Source organism: Taurulus bubalis (genome assembly GCF_910589615.1).
Source record: "Taurulus bubalis genome assembly, chromosome: 7".
Taxonomy (NCBI): Eukaryota; Metazoa; Chordata; class Actinopteri; order Perciformes; family Cottidae; genus Taurulus; species Taurulus bubalis.
Window position 1 is genome coordinate 6,398,908 of NC_136595.1, and position 22,341 is coordinate 6,421,248.

A 22,341-nucleotide genomic window follows, 5' to 3' on the forward strand; every position below is an offset into this window, starting at 1 on the left:
AATTGTCATAAGAACTTGTGTTTTGTCTGTGAAGATATTCCTGTAAACATAATGAAACACAATTGAAACTTCGACCTCCTACAGAGAACGTGGACATTGAAGCGCCTTGCTGCATTATTTTGCATATAAATAGCAAAAAGAATTATCCAGGAAACTTCTACAGCTCCTTAGTGCATTAACGGATACGTCTGGCATTTGCAGAGCCGCTGTGGTTTTCACAGATTCTTATTAGTCCCACTTTCTATGCTACATGTAGGCAGTTGTAGAACATCCACGCATGTTATGTGTGTTTGCTTCTGTCGAGTAAAACCTGAAGCATATGATTTTTGGTTGAATAAACTGTCAGCCATCAGTTCAACAACTGTTTTTGCCAAAATTAATCATCGTGATAGCTTGACAACTCAAACAGTGCCTTCCACTAGGCTGTGTTTTTGTCGGACTGAAGAAACGCTCACATAAAAACTATAATCATCCTTTTGTGCACATGTGCTGTAAAGTCTTGTCACAAAGGGTTTCCATGTACTATAAAAGTCAAATTAGCATGGCAAAAAGTGTTTTTTTAAGGCAGAAAGCGTAAAAGGAAAACACATTTAACATTAAGAAAGAGAAAGAAATGCAAATATAAACAGACAAATTAAAAATAGCCAGAGGACAAAACGTGTAGTTTTTAATGCAATGCCAGTGCAATTAATTCAAAAACGAGCTCATTAAAAACACAGCAAAACAAGGTTTTTATGTGCAAAAAAGCAAATGTATTAGCTGAAATCATATTAAGAAAACTAAATGTGCCTGAGGATCATAACCGGCCACCTGTTCAGCCAGGGATGGATGCATAAAGCACATCCATATCACCACAAAAACAGAGCCACACCTCCAGCGTCTTTCTTTGTCGTCCTGTAAAACAAACACAATGTGTGCCATGTGCTGCCAGGATGCTGATGACGGCAGACTGCTCCACTTTGACGAGGGTCACTGGAGCCATCCCTGAATCATCGATTACTTCCTCTATTAAATGGTTTCATTGAACTGGGCATTTGATGACGTTGTAGTCTGTGACATGGCTGTGCCTATGCCCCGGGCAAAGCTTTCTGACATTTGCCAGGATTGCCAGATGGCATCTGCCTGTGTTGAGTATTAATATGTGGCGTTGTGTGTGTGTGTGTGTGTGTGTGTACCACCTTGTATGCATGCACATATTAATGCACACATCGATGGCCAAAAGTGTAAAACCTCCCATCTGCAAAATGATCCAGGAAAAGTGGGGGAAAACCTTCTATCTGTATTATTAATTATTTTTTTGTATAAGTTTTGCACTTCGGCCATAGATGTAATTAAGGGAAATATTAATTAAAAATGCCTTGAATTTGTTTAATGTAATTTGTGGAAATGACATCCAACATACGATGCCTTGTTTCATAAAGAAAAGCTGATCCGTCCTATTTTGTGATGAAATACAAACACAACGTTGGTATATCTTGGTCTCAAATAAGAAAAAAGTCATTACTTTAGCTTGAATTGGTCAAGATGTATTTGTGTTATTTCTCGTTACCAAAGGAGGGCAGATGATTGGGCATTTAAAGAAAACAACAAAGCAGAAATCACAACAGTAAAAAGACATGAACAATCATTTTTTAAAAACAGGGCAGATATAACAACAACTAAAAGCATACCATCTTAAAAACACTCAAATCCAGTGTAAAAACTGCCTATTTCCTTCCCTGTTTACCTTTCTAACAGTTTTGGTTAAACAACAACTTTCCTACATTGCTTGGTTTTGCACCTTGGAGATTCAAACTGCTCGTCAGAAAGGAAAGATAAGAGTGAATTCACCGTTGGAGGTGAGGGATTGGTACTGGAGCGGTAAAGAGAGAATTGGAAGGTTGAGCGGAGATTCACCAATACGCTTACAAACCCACTTAACAAGGCCATTAAAGATGATAGATTCAATAAAAGTAACATAAAAATGAATGATGCCGTTACAAGTTATTTTATTCTATATTTGTTCTCTCTAAAGTTTGTCCTTCCTTTTTAATTATATAAAAATGGAATGGGTGAAATGCTGATCCACTCATCAGCCCCTGAGTTTCACTTCTAAGCTTCTTACTGGAAAACTTGAAGAAATAATATAAATCCAATAAAACACTTGCTTTTTGAACTGCAACTGCTGTTGCCACTACAGTCCCACAATGCAATGCACAAAGAAGTTGAACTATATATATATATATATATATATATATATATATATATATATATATATATATATATATATATATATATATATATATTATGATTAAAAGGAACAGTGAGTAGAATTTAGGAGGATTTACTAGCAGAAATTGAGCATTATATTCAATGTACAATCACCTGAAACTAAGAATCGCTGTTTTCTTCGTTACCCTATGATGAGTCGTTTATATCCGCATAAGGGCGGGTTCTCTTCATAATGCACCAACATGTTTCTACAGTACAAACAAACAAACAAGGGCCTTTCCTGTTTGTACCTAAAGGCCACCGTAGTTCTTCAACATGCCTAGAAAAGGAGGGTTCTTCAGGGCCCTCCTCACCACTAGATGCCACTAAACCTGATACACTCCTCCTGTAACGGGTAAATATTGTGTAAAATAATGTTCTCCTAAAAAGAGCAGTTAGTAAAACCTTGAGGTTGAGTTGTAATGCACACCTGGTGAGAATGTTATCAACGTCTGGACCATAACTGTACCTGTCCTGGAATAAACAAGGTCACCTCCAATCATGTGTCCTTTATAAAAACAAAAATCGTAAATCAAAAGCCAGGCATGCCTTTTGGAATTCTCCACACGGGGTCGATCCCACAGTGTTTTGTTATCGCTGGCTTTATTGTATTATCTACATGATGAGATTGATGAGAATATGCACTTTTGGTGACAGGGTTTCATTTGATTATATGTGATGCACACCGGTCCCGTTCTCCTTTTCCCCCTGACGCATCTTTTCAGCGGGCCCAGACAGATCCCGTCTGGATAAGCCACCGCTTTTACAGATTTTCTCCTGACTTGTGCCCATATCTTATCAGAGAGCCTTTGATGTGCACTTTATCGAAAATTGCCATGAACTGATGTTGGTTGGATGATGCGTGTTGGAAGTCCTCCAAAGCTGAACAATAGTAAAATACAGACCTGACATATTCCTGAGGCAAAATGCACAGTTACCCTCTCAAGACAGATACTCACATACTTCAGGTTCTGCTGATGTCAAGAGAGCTGTTAAGATTTAGAACCACAGCATTAAATACCCACAACCACCTCGGATTAACAAAGACTGTGAATATTTCAAATTGAGTGCTGCAAAGCAGAACAAACAGTCACCTTATATTAAGCAACAAGCCCATTTAGTTATCTTCCCATCACATTCTTCCCAGAAGGTCTCTGTTAAGTGGATCACCAGAGACCCACAGATGTCAGCGCGGAGAGAAGAAATGCAGGAAGCGTGTGGAGACAATGCTGGCGCCGGTTTCAGATGTACAGTACACTGCCTTCAAACCAGGGAGCAAATTGCAGGATGCCAATTGTGTTTTTTTCTCTCTGTGCAGCAACAATAATTACACATTCATACAAAACTGATTTGGGAAGGTTTTAAGGGGGAGAGACAGAGGAGCTTGGCATGATTGCACATTATTTGCCGTAATTACGCTTTCACTTGAGGATTTGTGCGTTCACACCGCTGCAACATTGGGTTTTCTGTTGAATTTAGAAAAATGGATTTGTCACCTCATTGTGAATAAAAGCACACATTTATTCTCCAGTGAAAGCCTCACATTACCACACATTTAGCCTAACTCTGAGGAAAAAGCACCGCCCCGTCAATGTTTTGTTCTCTAACGAAGCTGATGGAATGCGTTTTATTTTTTTTTGTCAACAACCACGTTTGCCGATTTACCGCAGAGCTTTTCACACACGTGGAATTATGGCCGTGTTGGAAAATCATTAAGATTCAACAAACATCACCGGGTTAAACGTAGTGGCTTGTCCTTTTTTTTTTTTTTTAATGGCACGGACACGTTTTCCTGTTGCTGCTCTTAAAGGCAGAACAAAAAAAAACTAAAAACGTCTCCAGAGTTTAACTTTTTTGAAGATTAAATCCTGCACACTCGAAGTTGTTCTCTTTTTATCACAACCAATGTCAAATCCTCCGACCCCTAAAAAGAACCTGTGAAGTCCGCACCTTTCAACTCTGAAGATCACAGCGGGAGAGCTGTCCAGCAGAGAAGGGTCGGAGGTAATGCGCAGTGAAGAGGACATCTCTGTGGCAGAATGGATTGTTTCCTCAGCATTAAAAGCCTAATGGACAAAGAAAAGAAAAACTAGCTGAAATGAAGATGAAAAATAGGCCCAGGCAGGGAGAGTGAATTGGAAATTCACCTGGCTGAGAAGCACCCAAAGAAACAGCAGAGGACACGCGGACAGCGAATTATGTTTTCTATTAAGTCTCTTTGACAATTCATTATATTTCCGGAAGTGTGACCTTCATGTTCATGCTGCATCATCAATCAGTTGAAAAATTAAACCTCATATGTTCGGACTATAAATACAGGATGAGCACATTAATATATCATGATGAGAATCAGATGGCATTATTCATGAACAAGATTAGGAACAATTTGAGGATACGTGGACGATGCTGAAGTTACTTAACAGTAATGCACCAGCAGGAACACTGAGCATTTGGCAATTCAGCTGCTTGAATTGAGGGTACAGTTTCCAAATGCTCATGTAGAAATGTGAAAAATATATATAATTGCTGGAGAATATTTCTGTTTCAGTTGTCAGACTAAATCCTGAGACGTGTTCAGAAAATTTTAACCGACGGAAGATGGATATTCCGGCTGATAATCCAACAGGTGCTTTGTTTTACTGTTATTTTGTTCACTTAAATGCCTTTTGAGCTTACTTTCGTTTCTTTAATATAAAGAAACACCTGCATATGTATGTATGTGTACTGTCTTTAAAACTATTCATTATGTACCGTAAAAGCCGGGTTACAAGCCGCTACTACCTTTGGTGGTTGTCCCCGCTGTAGCAAGCTAGCGCTGCTGCTGCTAGTCGGGCGTCGGGCCGGGGGCTTGTCCCGCTACCTTCGGTGGTTGTCGGAACTAGCGAGAGCTAGTGGAAGTTAGCGGCGAACTAGCAGCAGCGCTAGCTGGCTACAGCGAGGAACTAGCGGGGACACCCACCGAACATAGTAGTGGCTTGTAACCCAACTTTTATGGTACAACTAAATTGTTTTTAAAACTACGTGGTTTAGTTTTAGGATATACTAAATACTGTGATAATACAGATGCTTTATTTTCTATTTTTCTTTCTTGCTATACTGCATTTTTTTTGACTCATTAGTCAATTTTAGCATTGGGGGGGTTCTAACTTCACCCATCAACACACATACATATACACTCGTACATGGGTCATTTTGACCAAGACAAAAAAAAAATGGACACCAAAAATAGCTGTGCAAAATCTCTACTCTGCCCACGTTTAAAAGAATGTAATTCTCGTTTTTAGGATGGATGATGGATGAACTTCTCCCTTGCCTGTGCATCACATAAGTGTCTCAAAAAGAAATTTGTAAAAGTTGTTATTGATATGCTTTATTCTCGATGTAGCCAAAATACACATGCACGACTGTATGGAGGAAGCTTAATGTCTGGACGAGACATGATTTTGACTTTTTCAAATATTGCAAATTCATGTGAATAATCATGATTTATGACACTGATATAGATTCTAATTTGGTCATTTCAGTGCTACACTGTATTATTCTCTTTGAACACCCACTGAATGTGGGCCTTTGTGTTCCATCATCAGTCGAGCAGATGCACAGCTCGTTATTTAAAGTTTGAAGACGCTAAACTCCCGATGCAGGTTGAGGGACTGACCCTCCATATGACAATAAATCACTTATGCTGATGCTGAACACAAAAGCCCCAGAGGGACATGCTCAATGACGCTTAGTCTCATCAATGTTCATATTTGTGCTGACAGTGCAGCAGTTTTCATCTCAAAAGACAAAACACATTTCATCAGACAAATGAAAGGGTTCATGCAAAACAAGCTTTTTAATAAATAACACAAGACCAAGCAGTTTTAATTTGTGTTCTATTTCCCAAGTTACAATTTACATTGATGGATGTTTGATGTTATGACTGAACATCAAGATGAAAAAGACACAATCTGTGAATGACCACGAATGTCGGAGAGAGAAAAGCAATGTTGTAACAACACCTCAACGCAGCAAAGCGGGTGTCAAGTTCCGTGAAACAGACAGACCTGGCCATTTAAGAAAAATAATGATATCAGAAAACATTTTTGAAACGATATAATTTCCTTTTTGCCCCACAGTGAAATTTGATGAGCACTGTATGGAACATGACACAACCAAATATATCAAACTGTCAGAAATGGAGAATATTTACCCTTAGGCCATTGCAATGTATATTTTTTCATAAATATAAAAGTTACGCGAATGTAAAAAGACACATTGACAAATTAATTTAATACAAAGGTAACATGAATGATTTATAAAGTGGACAAAAAAGGCACCTTATCGTAAAAACTAATTTATACCGTCTGAAGGAATGAGATGAGCTTAGCTCCCAGAAACATTATTTCCTCTAGTTTTTAATGTAACGGGGGGACTTAAACTGGGGATCAGTTTTGAAACTTAGGCTTTAATGCAAGTCCAAAAATTATAGGCATTACATGTATAATTACAATTCATCAGTATAACAATATCTATTCAATGTCAGTAAACAACAAGTATTACAAATAATAATGGTAAAGCATATACAATATGGATAATAAGTGCACATTTGTAAATATGATATATATGCATGAGAAAAGCAGATGAAAAGCTACATTTACATGAAGAAAAAAAAAGTGACGCATCACACCACGTCACTGACAGAGGGCAGAGTGAATGTCCTCCAGCATCATTCCCTGGAGTCAGAATATAAATTAGAATCTAACATTTTCAGAGATGCCCGTCTGTGGGAGAGAGCATCTTGTCCCCACTCACCGCAGACCACAGTTTTTCTCTGTGTAATTTTCTGCTCGGACCCCAAGAAGACAGAAGACCTATTTTGCATCGAATTTAAGCCCGCAAAACATTCTGTTTGCTCATCATCAAGCAACGATTGGAGTAGGTTTAGTTGGGCAATTGGTTCACCACTATCAGCTGAAAGGTTACATACTTCCATGTTTAGGTGGCTCTGAAACACAGGGAATTATTGCGTTTCCCTTTCCATGCGATAGCCTTCGAGTACAGCAGGCTGCCATTCAACTATTTCCTAGCCCCCAGCACCTTCTGCAGATGTGGGGCACACAGTGCTGCAGCCGCTGCGTGACCATGACATGAGGGTCTTTTATTGGGACAACCTCATTGTTACGGACAAGTCCAGAGAATAGGATATATGCTTTAAATGGCCCAACTGATCTTACTCCTAACCAAGTTGGAATTTGGGATCAAACTTGAAGAAGAGCATCCCCACACAGTACATTTTGCAGTGTTAATTAAGCCCTAGTCATTTTTCTCAAAAATTCCAAATGGTTTTGCATACCCATACTAAATACAGTAAGGGCTATTTTAATAATTCCAAAAGGTATAATATACAGAAAACACCTATGAGACTAGTTACGATGTTCATATAGCAGTATATGTGTTAATGGTTTATTGGTTGATGATAGAACACAGGAAAGACAAAAAAATCCTCTTTTTAATGATGCATATCATCGCTATTTTTCTACTATAAAATAACATTGTGTGATAACAGTATCTCTGCCAAGTTTGATATTGATTAAGTTAAATATTTTTAGTATTTAATTTAGTGCACATATCGTGAACGGTTTAGGTCAGCTGAGAGCAAAAATGCCCTAACTTTCTTCCTGGACCTTGGACGCCTCTGGTTCCACAACAGAGGGGCTCTGCTAAAGCAGATGCACCAATACATACCAAGCAAGGCTGTGTGGAATATCGTTTCATCCATAAGTAAGTCATATTTCAGTGTTTTGGCTGGAATGCGGTTGATATCTTGCTTTTGCTGAGGCTTTGTCTCACAAGGGATTTTGAATTGATATTTCCATAACTTGAGGAGCTCTCGAGTCACTTCCGAGTCTCCTCGAATCATATTTATGCTTTACGTTAATTAATAATTAGTTTTCAATATATCTTTTTCAAACATACCATTAATTGACAGGAAAAAATCACCAGTTATCACAAAATAATGCATCTCACATCTCTTTATTGTGCAGGCCAACAATAAAAAACATTGACCTTAGATCTGCATAAAATGGTAATAGCGGAAAATGTACAAATGATTTAAGGTAAAACAGCTCATTTATGTGCAATACCTTTACAATCCTGTCAGGATGCAGCCTGACCTTAAAGGCATGGTAATGATGATCAAAGCAATTTTCCACAGTCATCTTTAACAACAATAGTCCTTATCTTTCAAAACACAGGCATCTCAAATGCTACCTAAGTACAGATAATAAAGTTACGGCGGTACTCTGTACCTTGATGTGTTATCCACTGGTAGACGATACAGCTCCGAGTTTGAAAGCAATCTCTGCACCGTCTTTGAGCTCATGAAGTGTCACCATCTTTCCTGGACCTAAAGTTAATCTTTCCGTGCTGAAAGATTCTCAATACATCCTGGATGCTTTTTGGCTAATGTCAGTGTAATGACCAAACATTGTGAAATCTCTGTGTATACAGGAAAAAGGGAGAAAATGTAGTAAACTAGCAATTTGAATTCCAAAGCATACAGTATACTGTATGCGAGTCCTATGCAGGTCTTAAGGTCTGGCCCTTCTGGTGATTATATCAGCAATGTTTTGCTGGCCAGGGGTCCAACACCAGTCTTGAATCTTCGTGCTGTTTTGAATTTCTCCAATCTGATTTGCAAAGCATGTCTGATACCCATAGCTTTCTCGCTGTATTGTACCAAGGACTGTTTGCCTATCGATGAGATGGTACCACCTCTCCCAGTTTTTGGTCCTCGGTTTTTCGTCTTTTGACCTAGTGCATTCCCCCACTCGAAGGGGATTGGTGCATCTACCACAAATGTTAACTGGGTTCCACTCAAAATAACAACTTTTCCTTTCTCCTTTTATTCTGGAGTTTAGTTTAAAGTAATTTCCCTTTGAGCGAAGCGCCATATTGCGATAGAGAGGTGAAATGGAAAAGCCCACATTTCAATATGCCAGCAAAAGCACTCTTTCAATTTGTCATCAAACGCCCGTGCATTCTGCCCAAGCACACAACCTATATTCACCACATCAACATATAAATGGCAAACAATATAACAAGACTATAAGGGTTTGGTTATGGCCGGACCCAAGCGCAGACACGGGGACAGCAAGGTTGGGTGAAGGTAATGGGTTTATTGACAGAGCACTGCTGGGATGGTAGGACAGGAAGTGAGTGCAGGCGGCGGCTGAGCAGGAACGGGAATCCTGGGCAGAGAGAACAGGGGTTAGTAACAAGTTAAATACAATGTAAAGTCCGAGAGGGATCAAAATACTATAGAGGCCGAGAGTCAAAGTACCACTGGAGATGGTGAAATAATCTGGCCACTGGAGAGAGGGAAGCCAGGGTGTTTTAACAAGGAGGATTTGATGAGATGATTGAAGACAGGTGCTGGAGATGAGGTGCAGGTGTGGAGTTGAGGCCAGTTGCCCGGAAGCCACGCCCACGGCACACACATGTAACAGGGGACACAAGAGACACAGGGAAAAGACAAAAAAAGGACATGAGTCACAGCCGAGCCGCAACAAAGACACCGGACAATCAACCATAGACAAACCCACTACTTTAACACCAACAATAGTTGTCCACAAACAATTCACCGCTGCCACATGTGATTGAGTTGCGGAGCCCCATGCCGTCTTTGACGCTCGCGCCGGCAGTGATGGTCAAAAACAGTCCGTCAGTGTTTACAGTTCGCCTCTCCGGACTCGTAGATGCCCCGTTGCTGTTGCCGCAGATCGTCTGCTGCGTCCTCTAATCTATCCCCGCGGCGTTTGTTTATTCCCCAAATGCGCCCCGCAGTTATTTCCGGTGGCTACAAGCTCCGCCCTGTTTCCTAATTTAATTTTATCTATTTTGTTTGACTTGACAGGCAGTAGCATCCAGCTAGTGCACACATTGCTTTCCCCTTTGTGCAAATTTTAACAAAATGTTGTGACAAAAACAATTTCACATTTAGACAGGTTTATCAAACAACATTCGCATAACAAGTGCTTTCTTTTTGTGTTTGACTGACTTGAGAGGCTAGTGAGAGAGAAAAGCTGGTGGCAAGCTGACCAAGTTGTAATAAATAAGTGCTTTACTGTCCACAGCAACTTCACTGAACGCTCACTTGCCAGCTTAGCGTTTCATTTCTGCAAGCTTCGCATCCATCTGCTTTTCAATCTCCAGCAGAGATACCGTATCTTCTCTTTTGCAGTCAGTTCGGCAGAAGCTGTAGGATTTGGTGACGAAGGTCAGTTTGCAGCATATTTATCTGCTGATTTCTGAAGTGAGTCAATATCAGTCTCCATTATTGCCCTCTTCTTTTTCAAGTGCTGCAGCTCGTCTGTGATGGCCTTTCTCTTCAGGTCAATGCATTGCCTCTCCTCTTCATCTGGCCTGGCTCTTGCAGCTGAAAGCAACAGCTCTTTGGTGATCTCTAGCTTGTTTACGCCCCCAACAGACCTGACATGGTCGACAATGAGCCTCTGAGCCACCTGGGACTTCTCCTTCTGATTCTCTACGATCATTTCCTTGTTTTGTGAATCCACCCTCAACACTGTCCTGTCCATGAGACAGGACAAGCAGTACTTTCACCACATGCCACCCTCTGGAAAATTATGGTTTCAACCCAATTGTCTCGTACAGGAGGGCATCCACCCCCCTGAAGTTGGCCCAAAGTGGGGAGTGAGCCCGAATGAACAGAGATATGCGCATTTGCTTTTGCCACAAGCAAATTGTGTTGCAATCTGGAAACATTCGTCGAAATAGCAGGCTGGCATCTCTTTGGGTGATTTAAAAGAATAATGTGAATTGGCAACCGTCAATGCCCACATTACCTCCCGCAGTTAGGACTTCATTTTTTGTGACAGCAAAGCATTGGTTATCGACGACGTGCTGCTCGGCGTAGCAGTTGCCCTCGCTGTGGTGAGAAAGCCGGTGATGGGGGTTGTGTAGCTTCACTAGCAGCAGCGCTCTGATCTCTGCTTACTTTAGCGTGAGTCGCTATTGCCGCCTCTCCCGTGTTTGAAATGTTGAATGTTTTTCCACAACACAACCTACATTTTGCTCGTCCTGGGTCTTTGTCTGTTGTAACCCATGACATGTACTTTTCCATAATCCCGGCCACTTTTCTGAATTATTGTTGCTATGGCCTCCGAACTTTTCAGTTAAGGTGTGTTCACTCGCAGTGCGCCGCAAGTATGAGAGCGTATGCCTGCTTATATTCTGAGCGTCTTTCTTTTAAAAGCATATGAATTATTTCAAACTCAGAATAAATTAACGACATGAACATAACTCATTTCCATGACTATTAGATTCAATTGAATTGTCATTACACATGTACAAGTACAGAGCAACGAAATGCAGTTTAGCATCCAACCAGAAGTGCAAGTATTTTATAGATAATAAGTTAACGCTCCAAGTGGAACTGTAATATATAAATACGGAATATACAGACTTTTCCAAAACCTTTGGGATTTTATTTATTTCAAGGACTTTTCCAGACCTGGAAATAGACATTTTAAAATTCCATGACTTTTCCAGGTTTTACATGACCGTACGGAACCCTGTGATGTGCAATATTGTTTCCGGCTGATTGATTTTGGGGGCTACGGCAGACCAAGTGATGGTGGGAGTCTGGCCAACTCCGCTTTTGGCCAAGCACTGAAATCTGGCACCCTCCAACTGCCTGCTGACCTGCCACTACCAGAAGCTGATCACCGAGGACTTCAGCCACACGGCTTTGTTGATGAGGAAAAACTTTATGAGGCCATTCCCCGGGCGCATCCTTCCAAGGAAGCGCAGGATCTTCAATTACCGTCTCTCCCTCGGCTGGTTGTGGAGAATGCCTTTGGGATCCTTTCTTCTCAGTGGAGGATGTACAGGCGTGACATTGAGCTCCAACCAGAAGTTGCGGAGAAGTGTGTGAAGGCTACATGCGTCCTGCATAACTCTGGAGGACAGCCCAAACTGCAGTGAGCATACCGTTGGAGAGGTGAAGCCACTGCCAGATCTAGGAAGAATTGCTGCTAATAACTCAGCGAGAGAGAGGGATGCCTTCACATCATTCTTCTCTGCTGAAGGAACGGTCCCATGGCAAGACATCGTGTAATGCCCAAGCACATCCAAAACATCTCTTTTAAGAGCCAACCACACATTACTAGTGAATAAACTTTCCTGTAAAACTAAAATAAAGAACATGGAATAAGTAACATTAAATAAAGTGCATTTATTGTAACAGAATAAACATCAATGTCATAAAAAAAAACAATTGAAATACTGGTTCGTTCCCTGGAAGGATTGTCCCCCAGACATTTATTTTAATGTTTCCATATTCAGCACCACAGTGCCGGCTTCATAAATAATTTTGTGTATCTTAAATTCAACAAATTATTTTCGCTGGGGTGGCAATCTTTCCAGGGAAGGAACTAGACTTTTTAGGAAGAGGTCATCCTCCGATGTTGGAGCAGGAGAGCCTTCTCTTCGATTTCCCTCTCCCTATCACTCCCCATGGACTTCTTCTCCCTATATGAAATGGAAACATATTTTGTGAAACTATTGCATTCCATCACTACAATAGCTTGTAAAATTAATGTGTCATAGTGAAATACATATCAAAAATGCAATCCAACTTTGATCATGCACATACCCGAGTGGTCTGGAGGGAGCAGCAGCAGCACTTTGAGGCTCTGCCTCAGGTGTCTGGTCTGGTTCATCAATTGTTAATATTTAAATTAACAATTGAAAAATGTTACAACCCAAAATTGCCACTGTAATTACATAGTAATTGTTCTGCAAATACGATCAAATGTTTTGTCCTTTAAAGTCACAAATAGTTGAAACTATGATAGCATATTTTTACATTTTCCATGTTAAAACTCAAATAATAAAAAAAACTCCCTATAGCAAAAACAAAGCTGGAATGGTAAAAGTTAGTTTTGTTCACTGGTCTCTGAAGGATTAAACTATAATTTAAACACTGGACTAAACATAGCTTTTACAAGCAACAGAAGGGTGATTGTTCATCACAGCTGAACAATAGCAGACACTTTGATCTAGTGTTACTTTTTCAGCCATATGAATCTTTTCTTTTGCTGCTGCCTCTGAACTTTCCTCCTGGACTGGTCCTGTATCGTACTCTGCGGTCCTGTCTTCCTCGACCCTGCTCCTGAGCCTCTTCTCAATCTCTCTTTCCGGCATGACTCCTCTGACATGAAACGCATATGCTGGTGGTTGGTTCATAGTAAAAAAGAACAAATGGCTAGAATCAAAAAACATATACACACAATCAAAACTTACCAGGTAGTCTGTATTCGATTTCTGTGATCGTATAAAGTGTTGTAGAGCGCCTGATCTCTACACGCGGCAACTATGAGCGTATCCCTCATTGTTTTTTCCCCACCTCTTCGCATTTAAACATTTCCTAAAACCTGAAAAAGTATGAAACACACAGCCAAGATTTTTTTTCAGGAAAGTAACCACGAACAAAACGTAATGCTTAACAAGCATATTTGAACTAGTTAACTCGGCCTGACAAACAAAACACTTCATGATGTTGGAGTAACTTCAAGCACTAATGAAGCATCCTCACCCTAGCTTCAGCAACACGAGGAGCATGTTGTTGTATGATGTGCCAAACACAAAATGTGCCTTTAACAAGTTCATCAAAAGCAACGAGAAGAGGTTGACCTGCAAGGTATGGCATTCTTGTCAAGGATGGTGAATAACTGGTGGATCACATTCTTCCTAGCTCCAACAGCCAGGAGGTAGGGTTGAGTGCATCAAGGTGCTCTTGGATGTTTGTTCCAGTCTAAAGACAAACACACATGGAGACATTATAATTACATAGTTGTAATATTATCAGTATTGGGAACTATAGTAACATTAATCCCACCACTGATAAAAATCTAAAATTCTTGTCATGAATTAGAAAACAATATTAACCTTCTTGAATGCCACAAGATGCTTTTGCCAAACACGTCTGTGCTTTTGAGGTTTTGTTCAATATACCGTATACACTATGTCATGTTATATTTATATCTCAATCCTGCTTTACATATGCTGATATGCAATTGCATACACATGTTGATATACTTCAAGTCTTGAGTGCAATAAAACAACAAAAAGCTTACCAAAGTCAACATCTACTTCAGTGTCATCCTCAGGCAGATCAGCTGCCAGCAGGTGTTCCTCGAGCTCAAATGGAAGCTTTCTGCATTGTTGGATGATCTTTTTCTTGAATGTGGTTGGCCACCTCTCCAGAAGCTTGCCTGATACATCCTCTCCAAACGTCAGAACGAAGTCCTGTTCAACCTAGGGTGTGGATGTTGGGTGACAGTTTCAGGATTTCACAGCCAAACAAACTTAATTGTTAGTTGAGTGTCACAACAATTCCCATTCAACTTGTGGATTTCACAAGGTACATTATTGCTGTACCTTGTGAAATCCACCCCAGTCGATGTCCCAACTTCAGCACACTGTACTGTGCGCTGTTAGCTTGTCTGTAAATATTAGCTGCTAGCTTAAATGCAAAAATGTTAACTTCCCTCCTGCTGTAGCTTCAGCCATGATGCTGCTCTGAACGAGGCAAATGGAGGCGTGGCTGAACCAGCTAACTTGAACCAACAGGTGACTACATCAAATAATTATTAACGCAGAGCGAGGAATGTATTAAAATGTAACTGATTAAAAGTAAACTTTCTCTTTAAATCTAAGTTAGAGTAAAAAATATGCTGCAGCAACACTACTCTGCCATCTTCCCCGTATCTCTTTTCATCCCAGTGCCACCTTGGCCGCAACTTACCGTTAGATTTAGCTAATGAACTAAATTAAAACTTAATTGTGTGTGGCTGCGAAAAATAAATTAACAGTAGCTACTTGAGTAGTAACGTGATATGAAACCAACTTGCAACTGCCCTGGTATTATATCCTGTCGTGTTTATAGGCTTTCCTGCCCACAAACGTGCCTTAGCCAGGGATAATTACTTAAGATAACATTAGCTAAGTTAGCATAAGTTCATTTATTTCTCATACATCCGCCAACCTATTCTCACGCATGCTCACTCATTGTTTACTTGCTGCCATTGTTCAGGGCTGTCAACCACGAGACCAGCTGTGTAGATCAGCCGGTCTCCTCTAACCAAGAACCACAACAAAACCACTACATCGTTAGTGTTACAGGCACCACACCTAGGGGGAATCTGGACCAGCAGCAACATTTACACAGGCTAGGTAGCACTGTGTAGCCGGTTTAACTGTGAATTGACTTAGAGAGGACCAACTTATTCTTCATGCTCAGAGCTGGTTTTATTCTGAACTGCGCATGAGTTGCGCTTGTAGCTACATCCTCCCTAATGGATCCACAGCAGCTCCATCTACTGACGTGATTAATGTATTGCCGTGTGTAAGAACGTGAGAATAATGACATTTAAAAGAAATAGGGGGCGGGGGCTGATTCAATATAACTAACCTGTAGTATTTCCAACCTACTACACTTGCATATCATCTTGCTGCTGTCTAAAATATGACTCTACATTCAGTTCATTCATGTTGCTGTTACGCATCCCTCCAGTCTTCACAGATCCATCAGCTTCATCAACTCATTCACCACCAGGTCTGGACTCCACAGGGGGATTCATCTTGTTGCTACGGCCCTCTTTACAAATCTCCCTGTAGAGTCCAAGCGCCAAAGACGCTGAGACTTTATCATCACATATCATCTGTTAACAAACAATTATCCTTTCTTTATTAGACTGGTCTCTCTTGATTGAAATACAGTCTTGGCTATGTTGCCGTACCCACGGGCGTTATAAAGGCTAAAAAACAATCACCCCTCCACACTGTATTAACAGCTCGTCTTGAGTTAGCTTGTTAGCCTTAATTGGCTTAACATTGACCTTGCATATAAGCTAGTCCCCAACTCGGTCATGTTAGCCCTTTGTAATTGGGCATTTTAAAATGCAAAGACAGCTGGAATTTGGTGAGCCAACATATGACGTTATTCTAAACTGTTGAAATGCCAAATATTTGCTTTAATAGGTGACTAAAAGACACTTACCGTCGACATTGTGAAAATGGCGCTGTGAAAAATCCAGATCAGTTAGAAATGAGGTGAGGAGGTGGGCACTTCTGACAACACCTGTTTTAACTACGTATATTACCACCAACAATAGGCAGCATCTTACTCAAGCTGTAGTTAAAACACTGCATATTTAACACTGTGGATTTTACTGTGTGCACACACACACACACACCAACAGGTGGAGTGTCTCGAGGTCATGTATGATGCATGCAGAATGTGAAAAAAAGAAAGCAGGCAGTCGGCAAACTGTGGCAGTGTGCAACAGGGATTGCATTGACCATCATGCAGGCGCTGGGATTCATGAAAGCTGTCCATCCGGTGGTGCCATTGGGGCTGCTACACATGCAGCGACTGCTGACGTGGTTTGCCAGCCTCCGCTTGGATGCCAAAACACACAAGCAGCGCTTGGTTGCCGTTTCTCTATCGGGGGGAACTCACGCTATCACGGGTCCCCAAAACACTTGTTAAGCGGAATGCTGCTGGGACGAGTGACCCCCTATGGGTGTTCATGGATGCCTCCCTGACAGCAGTAGATGGTGTGTGACACACCAACCTCAGTCAGTGTTCTTGGTCCCTCAAGACTTCAGGTCCCTGATACAGGGGAAGCATGTGATGGTGCGCACCAAGATGGCCTTTATCCACAGTTAGGGAGGAGTTTTTAGGTTTTTCTTGCAGTGTGTGGCGGACAGAGGGCCGTCTCATGCCACTGTTGAAGTGTATGCAGCATCATTTCTTCCTGCCCTGAGGGGTTTTGGCACCACACACCTCGTAAAGCTGTTCAATCAGGGGGTCACAAGACCACGCTTGGTGATGCGTGCCTCCTCCCTGCAGTGGGAACCGCCGTTGGTGCTCGAGGCCTTGGTGAAGGGTCCACTTGAGCCATGAAGCGCTCCTCTTTGAAGGCGTTGTCATTTAAGACAGGTTTGCTACTTGAACTGACCTCAGCTAAGAGCTTGTGTGAACTAAGTGCCCCGTCTGTGCACCCCAGCTGCTTGAGTGGAGATGCATCCCCATGCAAGCAGCTGGGCTACCCTAAGAACTAATCCCTCATTTGTTTCTAATAATTTAAGGAGTTCTGTCAGATCAGAGTTTATACAGCTGGGGGCTTTTTTGACAATATACAATGCCGTTTTGTCGGATGGGATTGTAATCTTTAGGAGACCAGGCTGGAAAAGGAGGCTGAGCTTAAACATTTAACAGCATTTGTGAAAAAAGTTTGAAATACATTACTGTATTATTATTATTTCCTTGAAAGAGTTTTGGCGGAAGTTACATAAACAGTAGGATGTGATTCAATGGGTTATTTCAATTCAGATGCCAATGTCAGCAATCTGTGCAAAGAATGACAGAGTTACTATTTTCTGACAGGTGTCCATCTAAAGTATATATGATATATCGTTGTTGCCCCTCGCGCTGACGTTTGTAGATAGCTGGCACAGCTGCCTGTAGCAAACAGCAAACATTATGTTTTCACCTCGGGGAGAAACAAATTGATCAACATGAAGACAGAAGGACGAGATGCAGAATGATGTGACAGATGCGGGAGAAAGAATAGAGGAAGAAAAGCACAAACCACTACTGTTTCAGAATATGTCTACATTTAAAGAGGTTTGCAGTTCATGGATACCATATGGGCGAAGGTTGTTTTGTGCCCCGAGTGAAATCGGCATGAAAAGAAAACATCTGTTGAGATTGTTGTTGAAGCAACTAGCCTAGAACAATAATTTAGTTTAAGATCTCTGAATGCGGTGTTGAGTTCTATAGTTTGGGGCTTGATGTTCACTCCACAGTGCCCACTGCGTCCTCCAGGCAGAGAGACTGCTCAGTCTGATGAGCAGGGTCCTAATCTAAAGTAATCAAGGTTCTATGATGAGATTGGGTCATTCGTTTAGCACTTAAGCACTTAACAGCATCCTATAAATCATTCACACAACAACAGGTTTAGTTGCAGATTAGTAGAGCACTATATTCCTTGAGCTCCAAATGTGTCAATAGGTTTCATTTTTACACACACAGCAAGTGTCATGTTTTGAACAATTATTTAATTATCTTGCATGTCTGAATTACCTCTAAATTACCTGGACAAATGTACCATTAGCTCTTGTTTGCTTACTTTATCACAAGCCCAGTGAAAATATGAGTGCATTACAGCACATTAAAATCACTGGTTTATGTAGGTTTTTATGTTACTTTTGTTTGAGCTTGAATTTATTTTTGGTGAAGTCGTGACTTCATAATGCTTGATGCTCCCGTTGGTCCCTCCTGCTTTGATCCCGGCAGCCTGGAGCTCTACAGGTGCAACTTGTATCAGAGCTGATCTGGCCCTGACCGGCTTCTCATCTGTTCTGCTTTGACCTTGGACTCAGTTCTCTCACTCACAAAGACCTCAATGGTCACAGCCCTTTGGTTTTAATCTTCCCGTGTCTTTATAAAGGCTTTTAGATTCGCTATCGGCAGCAGACAGCCTCAGAATTTCTCTGGAGTGAATCCATCTTTACAGAGGACAAGTGAAGAATGTGGGGGGGAAATGTCCAGATGTGCAAAGCTGATACAGACTGATTCACGCAGACTGTTCGTTGTAATTGCTGTTAAAGATGACTATACCAAATATTGACCTGAAGGGGGTGAAGAAGGAATGACTTTAATATCAAGTTTAGTTATAAGAGTCATTCTTTTGTTCAAATTTGCAAAACAAGTTTAACACACTAATTTTATGTGAGTCTAGGTTTAATTACTGAAAAATGTTAATAAAAAAGAGTTTGCAGTAACTAGACAGATTGTTGATACAATCTCCACCAATCAGAGGGTGGAGCAGTAGCCTTTATGTAGCCTGAGATGTGAAACCTGTGGCAAAAAGGTCCAGAGAAGTCAAGGTCATACTGAACGTGACCTAGATGAACACGGACATCTCTCTTTTGTGTCTTTCAGAAGTTTGACGGAAGGAATTGGAGGCAGCTGACCACTGCTTCCATGTCTATGAGACCCGACCCCATCCCGGGAGAGTATGGGCTTCTTTTCCCCTGGCACACCTTATGTTGGACATTTTCAGGTGCTGTACACTTTATTTTAACATCACCCGTGTTGACCTGGCAAAATGTTCTCCTGCCAGCATCCTAGAATTCCCATTTTCATTACATTTGGTAAACTATTTCAATCTTCAATCTTTTCTATAGTCTTAGACCCGAACCATGGACCATAACAAAGTGGTTATCCAAAACATTACATTGGGAATGTTGGAAAGAGGTAAACTATATATATATATATAACACTTTGTTTTCATCGCTTGCAGTTCTTCTTGTGCTTTGAATAGGATACCTTGCATTCCCACCGAAGCTGAAATCCTAAAACGTCCCCTGGTTCCATTTTCACTGCTTGGCATCACTCAACATACCTTCGTTTTAATCTGACAGAGGGATAGAAATGGTTGAGGTGACTTTTCTGGCCACCTTCCTATAGCCAGGAACTCTGAAAGCTTTGGCTCCATTTGGATGAATAGTGTCCCATTTCCCCTAATCTAAAGCAATCAGTGTGCATTAGGCAAGCCAGAAGATTTCCTGCCAGTTCTGACCTGGTAGCCCACAATGCAAAATGTAGAAGCAGAGTGAGGCTGCTAATCCTCTTGGCAATAGACTCATTTGTTTATGGTAATGATTAGAATCCAAATTAATGAGGTTATGACTTATTGATGGGCGGCATGGTGATAAGTTCCTTCCCATCAAGAGCACCGCTGGTTTCTAACCTGATTATGCCCCATTTGTGTGGACTATGTTTTTCCTGTATTCACATGTGTTTCCTGCCACATGCAGGTCAGGTGGGTTGACACTCCAAATAGCGCATTGCTATGAATATAATGAATATGTTTATACTTTAGTTTGCCCAAAGCACACTGCGACAGGCCCAAGCACTCCTCCCCTCTCGAGATGAACATATGAAGGTAGAACTGAGGTCAGAGAATGGATTAACGGATGATACGTTGATGGTAAAGGTGCGATCTGCATACAGGCGAGGGTAATGTTCACCTGAAGGTGATCAATGTGGGCATGAATGGCATAGCTGTGCAGGATTGTTTATCATTTACACAAGGATATGTGGAAATTATATTTTAAGCAGATTTTAATACAATTGGATTTGTCGGTTTGAGTTCTGGGACAGGACAATCAAAGGGTTGGCAAGCATGAGAGGCATTGTCTAATTTATCAGAATGAGATTCATTTATATCAAATACAATATATCCTTTAGGCCTAAATCTGTTTTAATAGATTAGCAGTGTGTTTTCTTGCCAGAGCACGGAAAAAAAAAAAATATATATATATATATATATATATATATATATTGGACTAGAGCTGTCGATGGCGAGCTGGCCACTTAGTTCAATTCAGTTTCAGTTTATTTTATATAGCTCAACATTACAAATACAAGTTTGCCTCGGAGGGCTTTACAATCTGTACACATCATCCCTGTCCTCACATCGGATCAGGAAAAAAACAAACAAATAAAGATAGTAAAAACCCTTTAACAGGAAAAAAAGGAAGAAACTTGAGGGAGAGCAACAGAGGAGGATCCCTCTCCCCGGATGGACAGAAGCAATAGATGTCATGTGACCAGAATGAGTAACGTAATGGAGTTACAGCACATTACATGAATATGACAGGAAGTATTCATATAATGAGTAGTAGGCATGGTCCATGATCCAGATAACCACGATCCATGAAGCAGAAGAAGAAGGAGGGGGGGGGGGAGGGCGGGCATCAGCAGGGCCATGGCAGCATGATCCATGGCAGGGGGCAGGACCGGTTCCTGGGTCTGTATTGGTGTGTGTCCAGCTGTTTCGCCCTTATCGAGTTGAAGAGCAGGCGAGACAGCAGGCAAAGGAGTATTGAAATGCTTCAATTCAGAATTGATACATAAATATCCATAGTGACAAGACGATTTGCTTTTAAAAAGGTTTACCCCAAACCACAATTATTGACCCAACCTTAATCAAAGTTTCGGTAAAGCCTAAACAAAGAACAGGCTTCCCTGTTTTTCTTATAGCCTATCAGAATATATATGTAAGCACTTATATTCCACATAAAGAACATTTTGTTTACTCTCATTATGTCATTTACGGTTTTCATCATTGTTAATTTGTTTCACTTGTTATTAGTTACTATCTGGGTCAAATTAATGCATCCCATTGGTTGCTGCTGCTATATAGGCCACACTCGTTATCTCTGTTTGACAAAGACCTACTATGCCAAAACATATTGGTGTTTTTAATGATTTTGCCACAACAGTAAAGATGTAATTGTTCCAACATTTTGAATCCCTAGATTTCCTTCCTGTTGGATGCAGGTACAAAGTCCTTGGGTTTGTACCAGAGCAAGAAGCACTTTAATGGACTGAAAACATATTCTAAGTGAACAAAATAAAGTAGTTATTTCTATCCATCCATCATCTTTTGCTTATCCGAGGCAGGGTCTCAGGGCCACTAAGCTTAGTTTTCCAGGTCTTTCTGGGGAACCTAAGGTGTTCCCAGGCCAGACAAGATATATAGATATATCATTGCTCCAGTGTGTTCTGGGTCCACCCTGGGGCATCTTACCAGCTGGACATGCCAGGAAAACTTCCAAAGGGCGGCTTCCAAGAGACATCCTGATCAGATGCCCAAACCACCCAAGCTCCTCCCCCTATATGTAAGGCTGAGCCCAGCCAGCCTACGAAGGCAGCTCATTTCGGCCGCTTGTATCAGCAATCTCATCTGAGTTTCCCTGAGTTATGTTTCCTTCAAAACGCATTTGGCAAAGCTGTTTATGTCATTTTAGAAGACGGGGATCATACATTTAGACAGTTTTAATATTTCGAACAAACTTGCTGACATCAGACTTTGCAAATAGGTTTCCATCCAAATCATTAATATCTGATCCAGGTACTTAAATACAAGATGCCTGATACAAATGCATGTTATGGTTTATTTTGCACCATGTCTCTTTTTATTATTATGGATCATATTTACGACC